Source organism: Ixodes scapularis, unplaced genomic scaffold (genome assembly GCF_016920785.2).
Source record: "Ixodes scapularis isolate PalLabHiFi unplaced genomic scaffold, ASM1692078v2 PGA_scaffold6__148_contigs__length_123643588, whole genome shotgun sequence".
In the NCBI taxonomy this organism is placed as follows: Eukaryota; Metazoa; Arthropoda; class Arachnida; order Ixodida; family Ixodidae; genus Ixodes; species Ixodes scapularis.
The window spans coordinates 34,022,109-34,039,910 of record NW_024609881.1 but is presented as its reverse complement, the minus strand read 5'-3'; the positions used below and the strand labels follow the sequence as shown (position 1 = coordinate 34,039,910).

General features: G+C 44.7%; 1 pseudogene; it reads left to right on the top strand.

Moving 5' to 3' along the window:
• Positions 1-18: 18 nt before the first annotated feature.
• On the top strand, positions 19-16,211 carry LOC115324390 (annotated as a pseudogene).
• Positions 16,212-17,802: the final 1,591 nt, after the last annotated feature.

The window sequence follows — 17,802 nt, the reverse complement described above, 5'->3', positions numbered from 1 at the left end:
CAGTTCCGATATTTCGCGATGATCTACGCGTACGTAAAGTACGTGGAAGACGGTAAGCGGGCCATTTTGCCTTTTTCCCTCATTCTGAGGTTCGCGCCGAAGTCGACCGAAGATCTCCCTCATGGTGCTGTGAGAACATACTGGCGAAAGACAAACGGAGAAGAGGAAGGCTACTACGATGCCAATGTGCTCCAACTTGGCAGTAAGTACATTTGTTTGGCGCTTTGTTGCGATGAAAGCAGGTGCATATTAGAGTTTTAGAAGACGCTGTGTCTAGAGTGTCGTACCGACGAAACTCCACGCGCGCATTCAAGTACCGTCCGAGAGTGTTGAACGCCTATCACGCTTATTTCGACATGTCCTCCAGGTTATGATAGCGTGATTTCAAATGAAATTGGAGCTCAAATTTTTCCCCCTTTCCAAAATTCACTATAAAAAAAAGAAAAGAAAGGAAGTGGATATTCTGCCGGCAGCCGGCACAAGAACCCGGGGAAAAAAAAAGTGCCGGCAGTTGTCCCCTATTGGGTCTCGTATAAAACGGATTGTAAAACAATGGCCATTTCAAGTTGTGGATTAGCTTGTGGGTAAGGTGCTTGCCTACGCAGAAGGACCCTGGTTCAATTCCCCGTTTAAATATTTTTTTTTTTAGGTTCTGGCGATATTTACGACATCTCTCTTTTAGAATTAACACTGGAATAAACAAAAAAATGTTGTTGACAAAACACTTTCTTTTTGGGGGTGAATGGAGGACAGCTGGGCTTGGGCCGCCGACAGGCCGCCGCGAAGATGTGGTACTGGTGGGCCGAATGGGTCAATATATTTCTACCGTTTCTAATGAGCAGCCGCAGACTAAGCGGGCCGGGGGAGGGGGAAGGGGGGGGAGGGGCTTGTGTTAACGAGCTCCCCACTAATACACGCGCTGTTCGAAACTGCTGGCATTTTTTTCCCCAGGCTATTGTGCCGGATGCCGGCAAAATAGTCTCCTCCAAAAAACAAACAAACATACAACAAGATTCTATAAAAAAGGGTAAAAAATTGTCTGAGGAACATGGTCTTATACCCCTGTCAGACAGCGTTCTAAAGATCCTTTTTACTAAGCTCCTTTATAAAATCGGCCAATCAGCTCGCGATGTGGAGTGCGCACGTGCTGTATGGCGTGCGCACGTGTGCTACGGCGTGGGCTGGTTTGCCGATTTTAAAAAGGAACTTAGTGAAAATGATCTTTACAACGCCTTCTGACAGGCGTATTAAATCTGCATATTCGTTGGAGGTCAAATAATAATTGCTTTATTTTCTGAACTAATTGCCAGGCATGCTCACTGTTGCACAATCGAAGCGAGCTAGAAATATCCTTTGGATTTCAGATATTATTTTTCCATTTCTATCATGAATGTTTTATTATTTATTTATCTCCCAGTATGCTCACGTTCGATCAATTAATTTATATTAAAAAAAGACGTACTTTGTCTGGTCGGAATATGATAAAAGCCTGCTGTTCCTCGCTACTTCAACATTCGGAAGCAGAACCATCCGACTGGCACTTGAATGCTACATAAGAGTGCCGTTGGACGGCATTGTAGACTTTGTGCAAATGGTGAGCTAAATACATAGTTTTCCTGCAAGGCTCGTCTAAATATTAGTTCCTTATTTCAAACTCTGTTCACAATCTGTCCATTGAAAAGCGTGGTGGGAAATCCCATGTACGCTCCTGATCTTGCCGCTCCACCATCTCCTTCTGTACGATGAAGTCTGGCTTGGACCCTCAAGCTGGCGTTGTTACATTAGTAGGAGACGGCGTTTGGAAAATGGTGCCAGCCATTGCTGGCTTCGGGCGCTACATTCGGCTTCAGGCGCTGCATTCACGTAGGCGTATATCATATTTGGTGACCATAGTAGGCGGACTTTATTTTGCGGAAGGAGACAGCAGTGTGGCGAGATCAGGTGCATGCTTGTGATCGAAGCTCAACTCATTTTTGCCATATCGTTTCAGAATCCTATCCGGATGCAGTCTAGCTTATCAAAGCTGCAAAACGTTTCCCTATTAATACTCTTGACTATCTTCAGAACACTGTTTAATTGCATGTTTCTGCACATGATTTGCCTTTTCCCAGTCGTTTGTTGAAACATTCTAGACAGGCTAAAACTACTACCAGTCAGTGTACTGAACACCACTATTCACTGAAACGTCTTTCGACCTGGTCGTAAGTTCATTCAGCAAAACGTCGTCCTCCAGAATGCCACAGCTGTTGAGAAATAACCCACACATAACTGAATGAGGAAGTACTTTGGCCCTACGTGTATAGTCACCCTGAATTATGGTGCAGCCTCATGTTCGTTGTTGCTGAGGGACGTTCTGCAATAATCATTCAAGGTAAAGGATCGGTTCTATGTGTGTTTGTTATTTTAGTCTCAGTCGAATGTTGGTGACTTCTGCCTCCACTGTCGAAACAATGTGTCCAGTACAAATGAGAGCTAGTTAAATGCCGCCTTTTGAAATGCAGATGTATTATTCATATTTAAAGTAATTTGTTTCTTACCCTTTTTTACAGGTGCAGAATCTGATTTGTGCAAGCATATTGCAAAAGCAAAACGGTCTTCTCTTACGGTCATTTATACTGAGGATGGCAAAATAATAAGCAATATTCATAGCTTTTATGCTATAGAATTTTTTATTGTTCCGATTGCATAAGGCATTGCACGGATATAACCTGCACAATTCTATGGAAAACTTTTCTCATTTCTGTAAATCTGTTATTAACTTCTGTCAAGACAACTTGCAAGAGCTATGCAGCTTGTATAGACGTCACTATTACAAAATGGGAGGCAGTTTTCAAGCTTCACAGTAGCTATGTTTAGAAATGCCAGACCACTCTGCTTGTGTGACTTTGTCCTGCATAAAATGAACTGTGTAAATAGATTGTGATGCTGCAAGGTTAAAGGGGCCCCGCAATCATATTTAAGCGTCTACCTTTTTTGCGGTTTCCACGTCCCTCGGAGTTCGGGCAAGCCAGGAAGCACGGAGAGAGTTACTAAATATCAGTGCATCATATTTTAACCGGACGACGCGGAAGCCTCCTCCACCGAAGGGGGCGACCCGCGGTACCGAAAGCGTGCGATATGTGACGTCTTAGGTCCTTTGCTTACTACAGGTCAGAGCCGCTAAAAGCTTCTTTTTAGTCGAAATACAAAATATAACTGGTGCGAACCGTTTCAATTATGTATAAAAGTAGTTTTCGTTCGGTATTTTAGCGCAGAAAAGAGACAAAGGCAGTTTATAAAGTACGGAAAAAAGAAATGACCCGTCGACATACCAGCCACCAAGCGGCGGAAAAAGCGGCGCATACTAGAAAGGAGTAGTGGGATCAGGCGCCGACACGGGAAGGTCACGGATGTACGCGGCGGCGCTGCGGTCATTTACAAACTGGAGGATCCGACCGGCTCCGAGCGTTCCGAAGGCCTTCGGCGAGCAGCTTTGTTTTGCGGTTTGGCCGTTTCGCGGTATGGCAGCGCAAAGTGGCTCCCATTCTGAACATATCTTTACCCCGTCTTTGCTGTCGTTTGTGGCCAATGAAGTGTCATGCCGAATTAGTGTTTACTCGCTCAGCAAATGCAATGAATGCCGTTCTGGCTGCCCGCTGCATACAGCCTATCCAGAATATGCTTTAGTGGCGCCCTCTCGCGCCGTCGACACGGAGTGGGGCAGCCGTGAGCGCTCGCGATGAGCCCACTACCCCTCCCCTAGTTCACGGCCACTCAAGCAACCAAGGACGTCATGAGGGAGGTTATTTTTTGCTTGTTTTTGTAATTTTAATTTGCCTATAACTTTTAAGCCTAAGCGAATTTCGAGAAAAGAAAAGTTGCATTACGTTACTACGTTCAGTGCGCTCAGGTTCGGTGAAAATTAAAAACGAGTAAAAAGTCCTTGCAGGGCCCCTTTAAAGAAGCATGCACAACTCAATCACAGTGGTAGTAGAAACATGCCAGTAAGGCGACTATTCTTTTGTTCTTTGGAAGCTTGACAAGTATCCTACACTTCGTTTAAGCTTAAAGGGACAATGACAGGGTGTTCATGCTCGCCGAGGCTTTTAGTTGTACATGACATATGGAAGCCCAACTACCCAGAACACAATTTGCGACTCGAAATTCGGTTTCTTTCCGCTTTAAAACCGCCGATCAAGAACTGGCCGGTTCGAGTCTCGCTCACTCTCTTTTCCGTGGTCACGGGCCGTTTTCTAAGGTATCGAAGCGACCACCAAATTTAATCAAAGTCGTTGGTCACTGAAGGCACACACTCAATATTAAAAATAGAAAAAAAAATATGAAACCCATTTTTTGTGGCTTATAAAAAGCTGCAAATACGTTGATTGAAAAAAAAAATGTTCCACAGAGAACGGGAAGTATTCTGTGCGTGCGTCGTTTCGCGCATCGTGGGACTCGCGGGGACGGCGATGGCAGCGGATGGCAGCGGATGACCTCTTCTTCAGAACTGTCGTTGGCGGTAAGGGCGAATTCTGTCTGCATTTAAAAAAGAAATTTGGGACTGATCAAAAGAATTGGTATTCATCCCGCACGACGCGCCCGACCACCAAGCCGATTTGAACGAAGACGTCGCCGAGCCGTCGCTCCCTTCTCGTGACTGAAGACATCGCTAGCGCAAACGTCAGGCACGACGTGTCTACTTCGAGTTGAATATGCACGCGCACGATTTCTTTACTAGGTGCGAATGCCGCCAATGCGTGGTGCTTCCCGACTTCAACCCGGGAGTGCTTTTGCTAAAAGAAAATCGGCAGCAAACTTTCCAAATTACAGTTTACCGGCTGCATTATTACTAACGAAAGAGAGCCGCCAGTAGACAGGCGCCCTAGTAGCTCAGTTCGAAAAACGTCCGCTTTGCACGCGGGAGGACCGGGTTTGATCCCCGCTCGTTTCCTTTTTTTTTTCTCTTTTTTTTTATATTTTGATGTTTCCATTTTTTTTATAATTATCGCTAAAGAAACAAAAAAAAAAACGTCGCTGAATTAATGGTATGGGATTTACTTCTTGACACCTGGGAACTCAATGTTATCACTTTCCACAAAATGCAAGGAGCATATAAATAAGGTAGCGTCCCTTTCCGGGGTGCCCGTATATGTTCTACAGGAATTGCAGCCAGCCATTGGTCCCGATCCCGTTGATCTTTCGGAAACTCGGTCGCGCAATGCCACCTTTTTCGGACGCAGAACATGTGAGCCAGCTCTTCACGCAACATCTTGAGTGTATTCTTTTCGGAGCCGATCATGGAAATTCACCACGGGTACTCACTCCTCAATGCACAAAACAACTCATCTTGGAGTACAGAACAGCGAGCGGGACAAACATAACTGCAAAAAAATTGCGCGGCAAGCAGTTCCCGCTACGCCGCATGTACACCGTGGCCGCATGTCGTCTGCTACGCAGAGAAGAAAAAAAAGAAAAAAAGCGCACGGTCGGGTGTAGCCACGTGACTTCCGCCACTCTCTTTCTCCTCTCCACCTCTCCGACCTCCGTGCGAGGGTTTTGGTTTCGTTTTCGAGCATTTGCGTCTTTTGGGTTTATTAAAAAAATACGCTACTCTGTTGCAAAATGCTAATTGGGTAGTCCTCCAACACCATAATGAAGCGCCTGGCAAAAAATGAAAACAAATTTTTGGGGGGTGTCAGTGTCCCTTTAAGTACTAGCGAAGTGGAAACTACAAGCACAAGGCTGTTGATTTGACTAGTGCTTGCACTGCGTGAAAGTGGGTGCACGGCAGCTATGATTAAACTGCGGGGCTCGCACACCTAACTATGGCTTTGCTTGCCCTTAAAATGAAATTGTGTTATGTACCTGTATGTGTATGTACTTTGCCATTTTCACATTTGAACTAACCAATTAAAGGGGCCCTCCGGAGCTTCCTGCGATCGTCTGTTTTTGTTGTTATATTGCGTAGTAGGTGTAAGTTAATATGTGTACAAGGTTTTAGATTACAAAACCGTTTATTAAGCAGATGGCAGTAGAAATATATCGGGACTATTTTCTCTTGGAAGACAATCCCCCATTCCCTGCCCACCGCTAGAACTTGACCAATGGAAATGCTGCACCTCGCGGTGAATGCGAACGTTATTATTGTTACACTTTTTAAGCTTGTTGTAAATTATAGTTTGAGAAAAACGTAAACTGATTGTGTTGCGGGAAACATAGTCCGCAATTATCGCTCCAAAACAAGCGAACTACGTTTTCTCCCCGCAAGCTTGTTGCTAGGGGGCGCTGCGTCGGCGCGTCGGCCCGTCTGCTTCCCGGGGCGTCTGCAGGCGTGTGTTTGCGGTACACGTGTTCCTTCTTCCCGTGGATCCCGACTCCGAAGCCAGCTTTGCGATCCTTCCACGTCAACGAGTCAAAATTTTCCTTGCCATCTGTGGAATGCGACTCCGTATTGCAATAGCAGCGCGACGATGCGGTGCGACGAACGACGACTGCCGAGCAAAAAGTCCGGGCTCCTTGACGACGGTCCGCGCCTGTTCGAGAGGATCCTCTGCGGGTCGGCGGTCGGCCGCGTTGGTGACGCGCATTGTCGCCGGAATCCTTCGCTTGGTATTGGCTGACGCGTGAAGAGATGCCCCTCCCGTTTTCCGGGGTCGTCTCAGAAAGGGGGGCGTGCCGGGGACTTTGATCGCAATTTTAATAGGGAAATCCGCCGCGCATGGCCGTAATTTTATGATTTTTAGGATCCTTAGGGCCTGTAGATTGAGTTACCGCCATAAATAGACCATCGCAGAATGCTCCGGAGGGCCTTTTTATCATTCCTGCCTCATTCTCTATATCAGGGGTGGCCAAGCTGCGGCTCTTTTCATGACACAGTGCGGCTCGCGGCTCCCTCTCCAGCCTCCCCCCCCCCCCCTACCCCTCCCTGCCGGTCACACGAGCACATCCCTGAAAAGAGAAATGGAACGCGTTTTAAATCGAAAGGCAGGTTGCGGTTTGGTAGTCTTGTGCTATTACGTACAGTTGGAGCGCTTTCGACTCGGATAGACTGAAAGTAGTTAGAGTTTTGTTTTTTGCTATTTACAAATATCTGCCTCCACCCTCCCCCCCCCCCCCCCCCCCCCCAGCCCCACCCCACCCGCCCCGCAGCTCTTGGAAGTTTTGCGGCTTTGTTTGCGGCTCTTAGGCCGGGTCAGAATGGCCACCCCCGCTCTATATTCTGGGAGTATCAACGTACCATACCCTAACCATTTTCTTCAACACTTCTCACTTTGAGCATGCAGATTTCCTAAAACTGGGCAAAGCCTATTTATTCCCACACTGTGTTGAAATCAGAATTTGCGTTCTCAGATTGCTGACAGTGTTTTCCAAGTCATTTTAGTCTTTGTGATAGATTGAATGCTCTTCTATTTGATTTTCAAGAAGGATGCGGAGAAATCTCGGTCAGACGACTTGGAGGTATCGAGGCCCCCCAAGAAGCAGAAGCCTGCATATGAAATGCCTCAAACAACAAAAGAAACGAAACAGAAGCAAAAACAAGCTAGAGATCGCCGGATGGGGGAGCTGTTGCCACAGGGACGCAGGCGTGCTCCTCATCGTCGCCACTTGGAGGCCGAGTCGAGTGACGATGACGACGAGGTCTGCCTCAAGAGCGAACTTCGGATGGCGCACAAGACAATCAAACGTTTAGAAGAAAAGTTAGAACAGGTGGAGAGAATGAATTGCCGCCCGACAAGTGCTCTGCTTCGCAAGATGGGTATGATTTTGTATATTTAGGATACTGCATTTTCGGTTTGTATTTTTTCAGAATTCTGCATACTTTTTTTATTTTTACCTGGAAAATAATTGTTTTTGCTGTTTGTTTACGTGTTAAAACTTTATTTTTTTGATAAAATAGGTGGTACCTTCATATAACCCGAAACCTGTATTTCTTTTGATTTTTTTTCAGCACTGGGAAAAATTTACAAATGATTGTGACAGCATGGTGCTGTCACAAGGTGTATGTATTTGCCATGTGAAAGGTAACAATGTGGAATATTTTGTGATTGGACCAAATGTTGAAAAGGATATACCTAAAATAGCTTAGGTTCCGCAGTAGCCCGAACAACATCAAAATAAGGGCGCAACACATAGAGACGATGTGCTCCACTCAGGTTAAACATAACGAAGAACATTGAATTTCAATGATAATGCGGATTGCAATTATATTTTGTAACAATATTCTGCACATAGTTTATGAGGTATTCTATATTGATGTGCACACTTGTTCTACTGTTTACGTAAACTACTTAATTTTCGCGAGCTCAAATTTTCGAGAATCGGGCTAAAGCTGAAAATTTGAAATTATTTGCGGGTTCTAATGTTCGCGAATCGAGTGTAGCTTCCATAGCGTTCACATATTGCCCGAATTGTTTGCGGGATGTATTTTTCGCGAATCGTAGGCCATTCGCGAAAATTAGGTCCTCGTGAAAATTTAGTCGTTTACAGTGTATCAGAAAGGTGTGGAAACAACTTCTCACGGTTTACCACAATCACTCTATGTACCACTTCCGTACAAGTGGCCGTGCGTCTACGCTTGAAACTGGCAAGCTGCCGATGCAGAGTACTACAGTAGCTGAAGCTGGCCAATCAGTCAAATGTAGGCATCAAAATGCAACCAATACCCCATTTCGAAGCACTTCATACCTTCATGCCCTCATACCTTGAAACGTTGTGGGGATGCCAGGAGCAAAACTTTGGATCACATAGCAGCGCCGACCAAATTGCATCGCCGTGCTCTGGCAGCGTATGGCCTGCTGCCGAGACCCGCGAAGTGCACATGCGCATGCTGCAGGCACGCAACGTCGAGGAGCGCGGCGATGCGATTCGGTTGGCGCTCCCATGTTATCCAAACTTTTGCTCCTGACAGTAGACTTTGGACGATCAAAACAATCGAGACCTTATTATGAAAGAGCAAGAAACTTTGCACACGAAACCCGATCAAAAACGAGAACAAAAATTGATCCCCCAAAGATATTTCATTTTTGAACCCTCCCAGCCTAAAGCGGCATGATCTAAAAATGCCTGATAACTCCATAAGAAAGGGTGCCACGAAGTCGGACGATGACCCCCCCCCCCCCCTAAAAAAATAAAATAAAAAGTCAATTAGCTGGTTTAATGGGCTGACCTTTCTCAATTAAAACCAAATTCTCAACAATGAGTAAGCATATGTTTATAAATTTAAAGTAAGAACGCAGAACCCTACCTATATTACGTTATTTCAGTTTCCTATTTTTCCTTAGGGTTCTTTTTTGTTTTCCTTATGCACAGAAGCAGCAGCAAGCGTCCCAAAGACCTCTCCTCTGGCGAGTACTACAAAGGAGCCGCCCGCACATGTCTGTGCTGGTCCAGCCTTGCAGGCTCCTCAAGAGCCTCGTGTTCCTGCTCCTGTGGAAGGTGCATATTTTGTTCACAATTTAGGTATTGAACATTTGACTAAATTTATATCATGAATCCTTTTGAGCCTGATCCTAGGCTGCACCAGTTTTTATTGTAGCTCGTCAATTTTCAGTGAATGCAAGAAAGAAATCAGAACTTAAGATCGATGAATAGCATATGCAAGTAAAAGTAGCATGCCAGGGCTTCTACTGAAATACCTTAATCTGTAAAGCAAACTCTAACCAAACTTTAGCACATTTGCATGTTTTGCATCGCAATAGAGCTGAATTACATTTTCTTATAGAAAAGAAGCTCCCATAAACGACCGGCAATTTTAACAATATGCAAACTCTTTAGCTCAGTTGTTTTTGTCTTGAATCGCTTTTTTATTACCTCAAATACTACTTGTTTTGTGCTTATCTGACGTTAAAAACTTCCGTTTATACAGGTAAAAAATACTTAAATGAGGGGGCCTGACTGTACATCTTTAATACTCTCTAGCTTTGCATGACAGCCACAGCATACGGAATGCTGACAGTCTTAGACAGCAAGGAACATTTGCTGTCCACCATCCTGTTGTGCCCCAAGGTATGTGCTTCATACTAATAGTTTATATTCCATAGCTTTAGCTGCGTGCCAACTAACCAGCTTAATTATGTGCATGGGTCTTGTCCTCAAATTATTTTTTCTTTGAATACCACTTTTCCTGCATTTATCTAATATTAAAAACTTTCTTTTTTACTAGTAAAAAATCTGAAATGAGGTGGTTTGACTGTGCATCCTTGACACTCTCTAGCTCTGCGTGAGAGCCACAGCAAAGGGAATGTGAACATTCCTGGACAGCAAGGAACATCTGCTGTCCACCATCCTGTTGCGCCCCAAGGTATGTGTTTCCTACTAATAGTTTATATTCCAAAGCGTTATCTGCATGCCAACTATGCAGCTTAATTATGTGCGTGGGTCTTGTCCTCGAATTATTTTTTTTTCTTTGAATACAATTTTTCTTGTATTTATCTAACATTAAAAGCTTCCTTTTTTACTAGTAAAGAATCTCAAATGAGGTGGCCTGACTGTGCATCCTTGACATTCTCTAGCTCTGCGTGAGAGCCACAGCAAAGGGAATGTGGACATTCCTGGACAGCAAGGACCATTGGCTGTCCACCGTCCTGTTGTGCCCCAAGGTATGTGTTTCCTACTACTAGTTTGTATTCCAAAGCTTTAGCTGCATGCCAACTATGCAGCTTAATTATGTGTGTGGGTCTTGTCCTCGAATTATTTTTTTTTTCTTGAGTACCATTTTTCCTGCATTTATCTAACATTAAAAAATTCCTTTTTTACTAGTAAAAAATCTCAAATGAGGTGGTCTGACTGTGCATCCTTGACACTCTCTAGCTCTGCGTGAAAGCCACAGCAAAGAAAATGTAGACATTCCTGGACAGCAAGGGCCATTGGTCCTTCACCATCCGGTTGTGCCCCAAGGTATGTTTCCTACTAATAGTTTCTATCCCAATGCCTTAACTGCATGCAAACTATGCAGTTAAATTATCTGTTTTTTTTTACTTTTTAATTCTTATTTTTTTCTTGAATACTACTTTTCCTGCATTTATGTGACATTAAAAACTTCCTTTTTGCAAGTAAAAAATCTCAAAGGGTGCCTGACAGTGCATATTTAACACACTCATGCTGAGCTAGAGAGAGAGCTTTGCATGATAGCCACAGCAGACAGTACATGGACATTCTTGGAAAGCAAGAAACATCGGCTGTTGATTGCACAGCTGTTTCAACATACCTTATTTTCTCGCGTATTACCCGCACCAATATTTACATAAAATCGAAGGCAGAAAAAGGTGCGGGTTAGACGCGAATTTCAGTGGGCAGTGCGGCTTCACGGTAATACACATGAAGTCAGTGATAGATTCGCCCAGAGTCCCTCTTCTCTCGTCTCCTAGAGATTTCCCAATCCCCACTTTTCTCTCTTTCGGGTAGCCACCTTTGCAGTTGTTTGCGGGTTTAGTGGCTCAGCCGAGTCATTGTATGTGCCGACCTGCGCTGACTGTCGTCGTCGGATCAACTCGGATAGCATCAACCTTCCCATCTCGTTCGTCCCGTGTGCCCATCAAGAACTGCGTTTGGTGGCAGTCATTGCATGTTTCTTCATTGGTGTGGCCGCAACTGTCGCGAGCACCGTTTCAAAGCTTCTAATGGGCGGCAACATACGTTACCCGGCTGAAATCTGCTATTAAACATGAAACCATTGTGCATCGTTCCAAAAGTGCAGGCTTCTGGAATCGGACAACATGGTTGATGAGACGGCTCCAGGAACAAACACAATGTTAAACGCCAGTTGTCGCGAGCGTGCAAGCTTGAACAGAGCAACGCACCTTGCCGTGCACCTCTGCAGAACCTAAACTGCAACCATGACTATTGATTATTTCGCAGTCTGCTTGAAATTCGGTCGTAAAGCTCATCAAGGCGAGAAAATGTCTCTTTCATGCCGTGTCTGCAGAGATACTGCGTGATAGTGACTTTTCGAGACGATGTGGTGCAGGGCAGTTTAAAAAAGTGATGTGTCAGTGATCGTATTGATGGCACGTCTGGGACAATGAAGGCACTTCAGATGATACCACGCAGCAACTGCAGCGATGATTGAATAGTATTTAAAATAAAGGTACGGCAAGTGTGATTTCTAGCAAGGTCTGGACCTTGCTTTGCATGGTTAACTGTGAGATAATATTTTTTTTCAGAATAGTAAGTTGGGGGTACATGCAAAGATACGGTACTGATCTGCTCTATGTCTGAGAATATTGATATACATTTTACTTTCAGATGCACCACAACTTAACCGCATGGACCAGGCTGCCCCCAACGCAAACGAGAACTAGGATGTGGACATTGCAGAAGATGCAGCAGTTGGTCCTGCCGCTGGTACGTCTGTGAAAAATTTTACTAAATATCTGCATGACTATACCTTGTTCAGAAACGTCATGCGTACTGAACCTCGCTTTGTTAAATCTGGCAACAAAAATGCATTAATAAAAAAATATTCACTGATGCCCACATTGTTGTAAGTGATCCTGTAGCTCAGTTGGAATAACGTCTGGGATAAGCAAAACAAAGCCAAATAGACATTAATTAGATGGTGTGAGGTTGGTATTTCCCTGCTATAGAAGGGCGGACCAAATCCACTTCTTGTTCATTACTTGACAGAATAGCATAAACATTGATCGGGAACGAAAGTTTGATAAGTAGTTTCTCTTTAAGATATTCTTAGATAGTCAATGCAGACTCAAGAACTAGCAGCCATGTGAGCGGTCAGACAACCTCCTTCCACCTCGGCCTATAGTCTGTCCCATTCACTGGACTGAGATGAGATAATACCCGCTTGAATAGGAGAACATTGTTGTAAAGGGGTACGGAAACAAAAATTGAAATATTCAGATTTTGTTCGGAAATGAGTCAAGCAAGACGGATAATAACTGTAATTGATAATTGCATGTTTGTATTTTGAACGATTGGCTATATTTTTCGTTCCAAACGGTGCACTCGAGCAAGCGCTCGAAGAGAAGCGAACGGCGAGAGCTATGCGTCATGGGATATCTGGCGCAAACAAAAACAGAAAGAAAAGATTCCCCGCATTCGTGACGTAGCAAGGCTGGCGTCATTAAGAGCTTTGCCGTTCATGGCGTTGTCAGCGTTGGGGGGGTGTCAACAGCGTTGGCACGTCATGACCGAGCCGTTGGAAGTACCCGTGGGATGACGAGCATGTGGCTGGCCCAAGGAGCACGTAGCTTTCACAACACCCTCAGCTTGGGGCTGAACGGGATGGGGAAAGTAACTTTTGTTCGAGTTTTGAGCGACGGGCTAATCTTCTAGGGGGAGTACGGCTGTGTCCGGTTGCACGAACAAGGGTCCGAGAAAGAGCGGAGTCCTTCCTTTCCGTCTTCTTGGACCGTTTGGTAGAATGCATGATTTGTGAGTTCTGGAGGAAAGCTAAGAAGGAAAACGTTGAAATGCCAAAGAGCGGCGCTGCTTTGAAGGAATCTGCTACGTCACGACTATGTAGCAGATTCCACAACGTTGCTAGACTACATCCCAAATAGGCTCCGCATGCATCCACCAGGTGCACATTGAGAGACCGTTTATTTAGCTTTAAAATTAGTCTTCTTGTGCTTTTCAACAGAGGACTAGTGTTTTTGAGGTTAGGGTGCAACATGCAACATGCAACACATTAACGCTAGAAAATGAGTGGTGAAATTTCGTTTCCCTACCCATTTAATATTGCGAATGCCTTCGCTTGTTTGGCGGCACAAAGGTTCGTTCTCGTGGCACTGGTATGCATTTTGTGATTCCATGCAATATGAAGAATGCAATCAGGCATAATCTGTGACAGGATGCATAACATGGAAAAAGGTCCTTCCTATGGTGTCTACTTTTACTCAAGTACATTGTAGTCTGAATTTGCATATGCTCACATCTTGAAGGGGCGATGAATATGGATATTCATAAAGATGCATTTCTTACCTCAAGTCAATGTGGCGTGGACTTTAGAAATGCCTTGGCAACAAATTAATTTAAAGGCTAAGTTCCTCACAACACAATTCTGATGTTTCTTATCTTCAAATTTGAAAAAAAAATATATTGCGACAATTAATAGTTAATTAATTTAGATGCTATGCAGTTTCTGCCACTACTGGAGTGGTGTAAGAATGGGCCATATGCTTCTTAATTCTAAATGGTTTTGTTTCTTTAGTGCAGTCTTTTAATATTACATTGTATTTTTTCTTAGATGCTGCTGGGGATGCAGGAGAGGCTGCTGAGGGTGCTGACAGTCCAGCTGAGCCTGCGCCTCTGAACATAGTAGGGAACAAGGTAACATAATTTGCACGTTTCACAAATAGCACTGGGCTCTGTATTGCTAGTCTGTGACCATAGAAAATATTTGGTGCTCCAAGACAGCTGGACATCTTGTACCTGATGTTGCTTCTGAAAATGCCGCTAAGAAAGCGTATTAAAAATCTGCGGCTTATACGCCACAGAAGGATTATCTTCATTTTAGTAAGTCATGGTCGTTGAAAGCAGTCTCAATAAGGAGGTTGGGCCATCTATCAATACATGTGCCAAACGCGTAATGCCACTCGACTCGGTTGTCTGCATCGCCGTCCGCCGTTCACCCTGGCAAGATTTTGGCCTTATTTCTTAGAGAAAAGGAGCTACACTTCGTAATTTTACAAGAAAAACAGAGCTGTGAAATGCGCATCTGACAAAAAATTTAGATTGCTTCGTGCAGGCGTCGATTTTCACGGTCCGCTTTAGATTGAGCCTATTAATTTCAGTCACTCTATATTTAGAAATATTCAGTACTTGCCGATTCTCTTATACACGCCTGACTGCTCCGGCAGCAGAAGCCGATCATGATGCAAAAGAACTCTAGCGATCTGGAAAACACTCCCTCTTGCACACGGAAAGACGTGGGGTGAAAGCTCATCAACTCGGTTCGGCTCAAAGTCTGGCGAGGCTTTGAGCCAAAAGTGTGTCACATCAAACCACCCTGTAGGACCAGTACTTTTTAGTATAACCCACAGAATGATATTAATATGACATTTTAGTACACTTAACAGGTTTCAAAAAATTTTGTTTCTGGCACTTGCAGGGTTACCTTGGCCACGGTCACTTTATACCAGAGTGGCGGTTTAAGTGGGCAATGGACAAGGGAAAGACAGATTCAAGGTTTTGTTCCTTGCTGCTGCGCACCATGTAAAAGGACCACGAGCTGGTTGACAGGAGTGTGACAGGCCAACCCTGCCGTCGCAACATTAAGTATGGAGATGTGGGGAGGAAGCCTCTAACCCCTACAAAGGTCGAAGCGGTCAGGGGTGGGTCTTTTTCTCAATACATGCTTTGTACGATCAATACTTCAAGATGAACGGTAAATTCGTTGTGACTCAAGGTGGAGGAGGATCGAGGAATAAACTTTATTGTAACTTGAGGAGACGGAAGCTTGTGGGTCGTCTCGCTGAATATTTTTGTATTATAGCTTAATTAAACGGTGAATTTTCTGAATATTTGATTATGTATGACCTAATGTTTTACATATTTTGATCATGTGTTTCCTTCTGCTTGAAACAGTACCGGCATGCAATGTGCGGGCCACTAAATGTGGAGTAAACAAGAGCCTCCTCAAAAATAATGCTGCCGAAATCTCGCGATTTACATATCTTTACAACTCAGCCTTTTGTCAATTATTGCACTATGGTAATAGTTGGGCAGTTTCTCTAAATTCAGGCTGATCAATGGGCAAAGCAGGCCACAATACCGAAATGTAAACCATATTACTTTGCCAATGTACGTTTTCAGCACTGTATGGCTTCTATTCCTTAAAATTAAAACCTAGCAAGCATTGCATCTTAAATTCCTTGAGCAGTTTTTTTTGCAGAAGACTCAAATAACAGCTTTTTGCCTCCTTTCTGCACATTCTTATTCTTTTGCAGTTGGCTTCTCACACTACATCAAAGGGAAGAAGTCAACTGTACTGGCTGATGAAGAGCGCCTTGACCTGGTGAAGACAAACCTGTCCAATTTTCTCAGTGAAAAGAACAGACCACCAAGGCAGAGGAAACCAAAAAACAAAGAAGCAGCTTCGCCGATAGATGTCGCCACAAATGAGCAGTTTTTTTACAATTTATGTAATAAACATTTATTATTTTTCGGGAAAAGGTGCAAGGTCAATCTTTTCCGAAGCATTTTTAATATTCGAAATATATTTTCTTTCACCTGCTAGTCTGTATTCAGCACAGGAGAAACACGAATCGGCCTAATTGGCAAATCAATTCTTGATTCATGCCTGGTTTGGAACTAACCGGTGTAGTTTCCAGATTGGTCCCCAGATTGGTCCCCAGTTTGGAACAAATCGGTTTATTACCAGATCGAAGTAGACCGGTATACGTGCCCGGCGTTAACCCCGGTTTTTTTTCCGATTAGGCTCACCAGTATGATTCCTGGTTCGATAATCCATATTGAAACCCGATAATGAACCCGGTAAGCGAAATCATACTGTGTTTTTCAGTAGGGCTACGACTACCCTTGTGTTGAGAGTGCAGGTCAGAGCCGCTAAAATTTCTTTTTTAGTCGAAATACAAAATATAAGTGTCGCGAACCGTTTCAATTATGTATGAAAGTACTTTTTGTTTGATATTTTAGATCAGAAACGAAACAAATGCAGTTTATAAAGTACGTAAACAAGAAAAGACCCATTTTTTAGACCACCTGAGACTGGGTGGAAGAAACACGACGACGTCTCAATTGAGACGTCGTCGTGTTTCTTCCACCCAGTATCAGGTTGTCTAAATAATGGTAAACTTACACCAGATCGCCTGCGCCCTAACTGTTTTTCCAAGAAAAGACCCGTGGACAGACCCGCTACCAAGCGGCGGAAAAAACGGCGCATACTAGAAAGGGCTAGTGGGATGAGGCTCCGACGAACGGCGAGCGTAGAAAGGTCCCGGATGTACACGGCGGCGCTGCGGTCGTATACCGGTTTGAGGATCCGAACGGTTCCGAGCGTTCTGCAGGCTTTCGGCGCGGGCTTGGCTGGCGATTTGGCCATTTGGCGGTATAGCAGCACGAAGTGGCTCCCGTTCTGAACTGATTTTTATCCCGTGTTTCCTGTCTTTTGTGGTCAATGAAGTGTTTTGCCGAATTAGTCTTTAATCGCGCAGCAAATGCAATGCGAGCCGCCCTGGCCGCCCGCTTCATACGTCCTATCCAACACGTGCTTTAGTGGCGCTCTCTCGGGCCGTCGAGACGGAGTGCGGCAGCCGTGAGCGCTCGATGAGCTCACTACTCCTCCACTAGTTCACGGCCACTCAAGCCAGGGCCTACGACGTCATGAAGGAGGTTATTGCTTGCTTGTTTTTGTAACTCTAATTTGCCCATAACGTTTAAAATAAAGCGAAATTTGAGAAAAAAAGTTTCTTTAAGGTACTACGTTCAGTGCGCTCAGGTTCGGTGCAAATTAAAAACCAGTCAAAAAGTTGTTGCAGGGCCCCTATAAGCAGAAGGAGAGAAGGGGGTGGGTCTCGATACCGAGGTTGAGGAGCTGACTAGGCAGCTTAATCATGAGAGGGAGCAGCGGATCGGCCTCGAGAAGCAGACGGAAGAGCTGAGGGGAAGTTTGGAAGGCGGGTTAGAGGAGCGTAAGAGGCAGTGTCACAGTAGGGTAGACCGCCTGGAAGGGGTAATTCGAGCGAGATAGAGTAGCGAGGGAAGAAAGGTGGAAGTGTCAGTTCTAGCGGGACGAACCACCAGTCTGCAGGCTGGGGTCGCTGGTGGTTGGGAGTCCAGCCTGTTGGCTGGCGGGCTCAACGACGCTGGAGAGCTGAGTGTCCCTCAGCTCAATAGCGCCTTCGA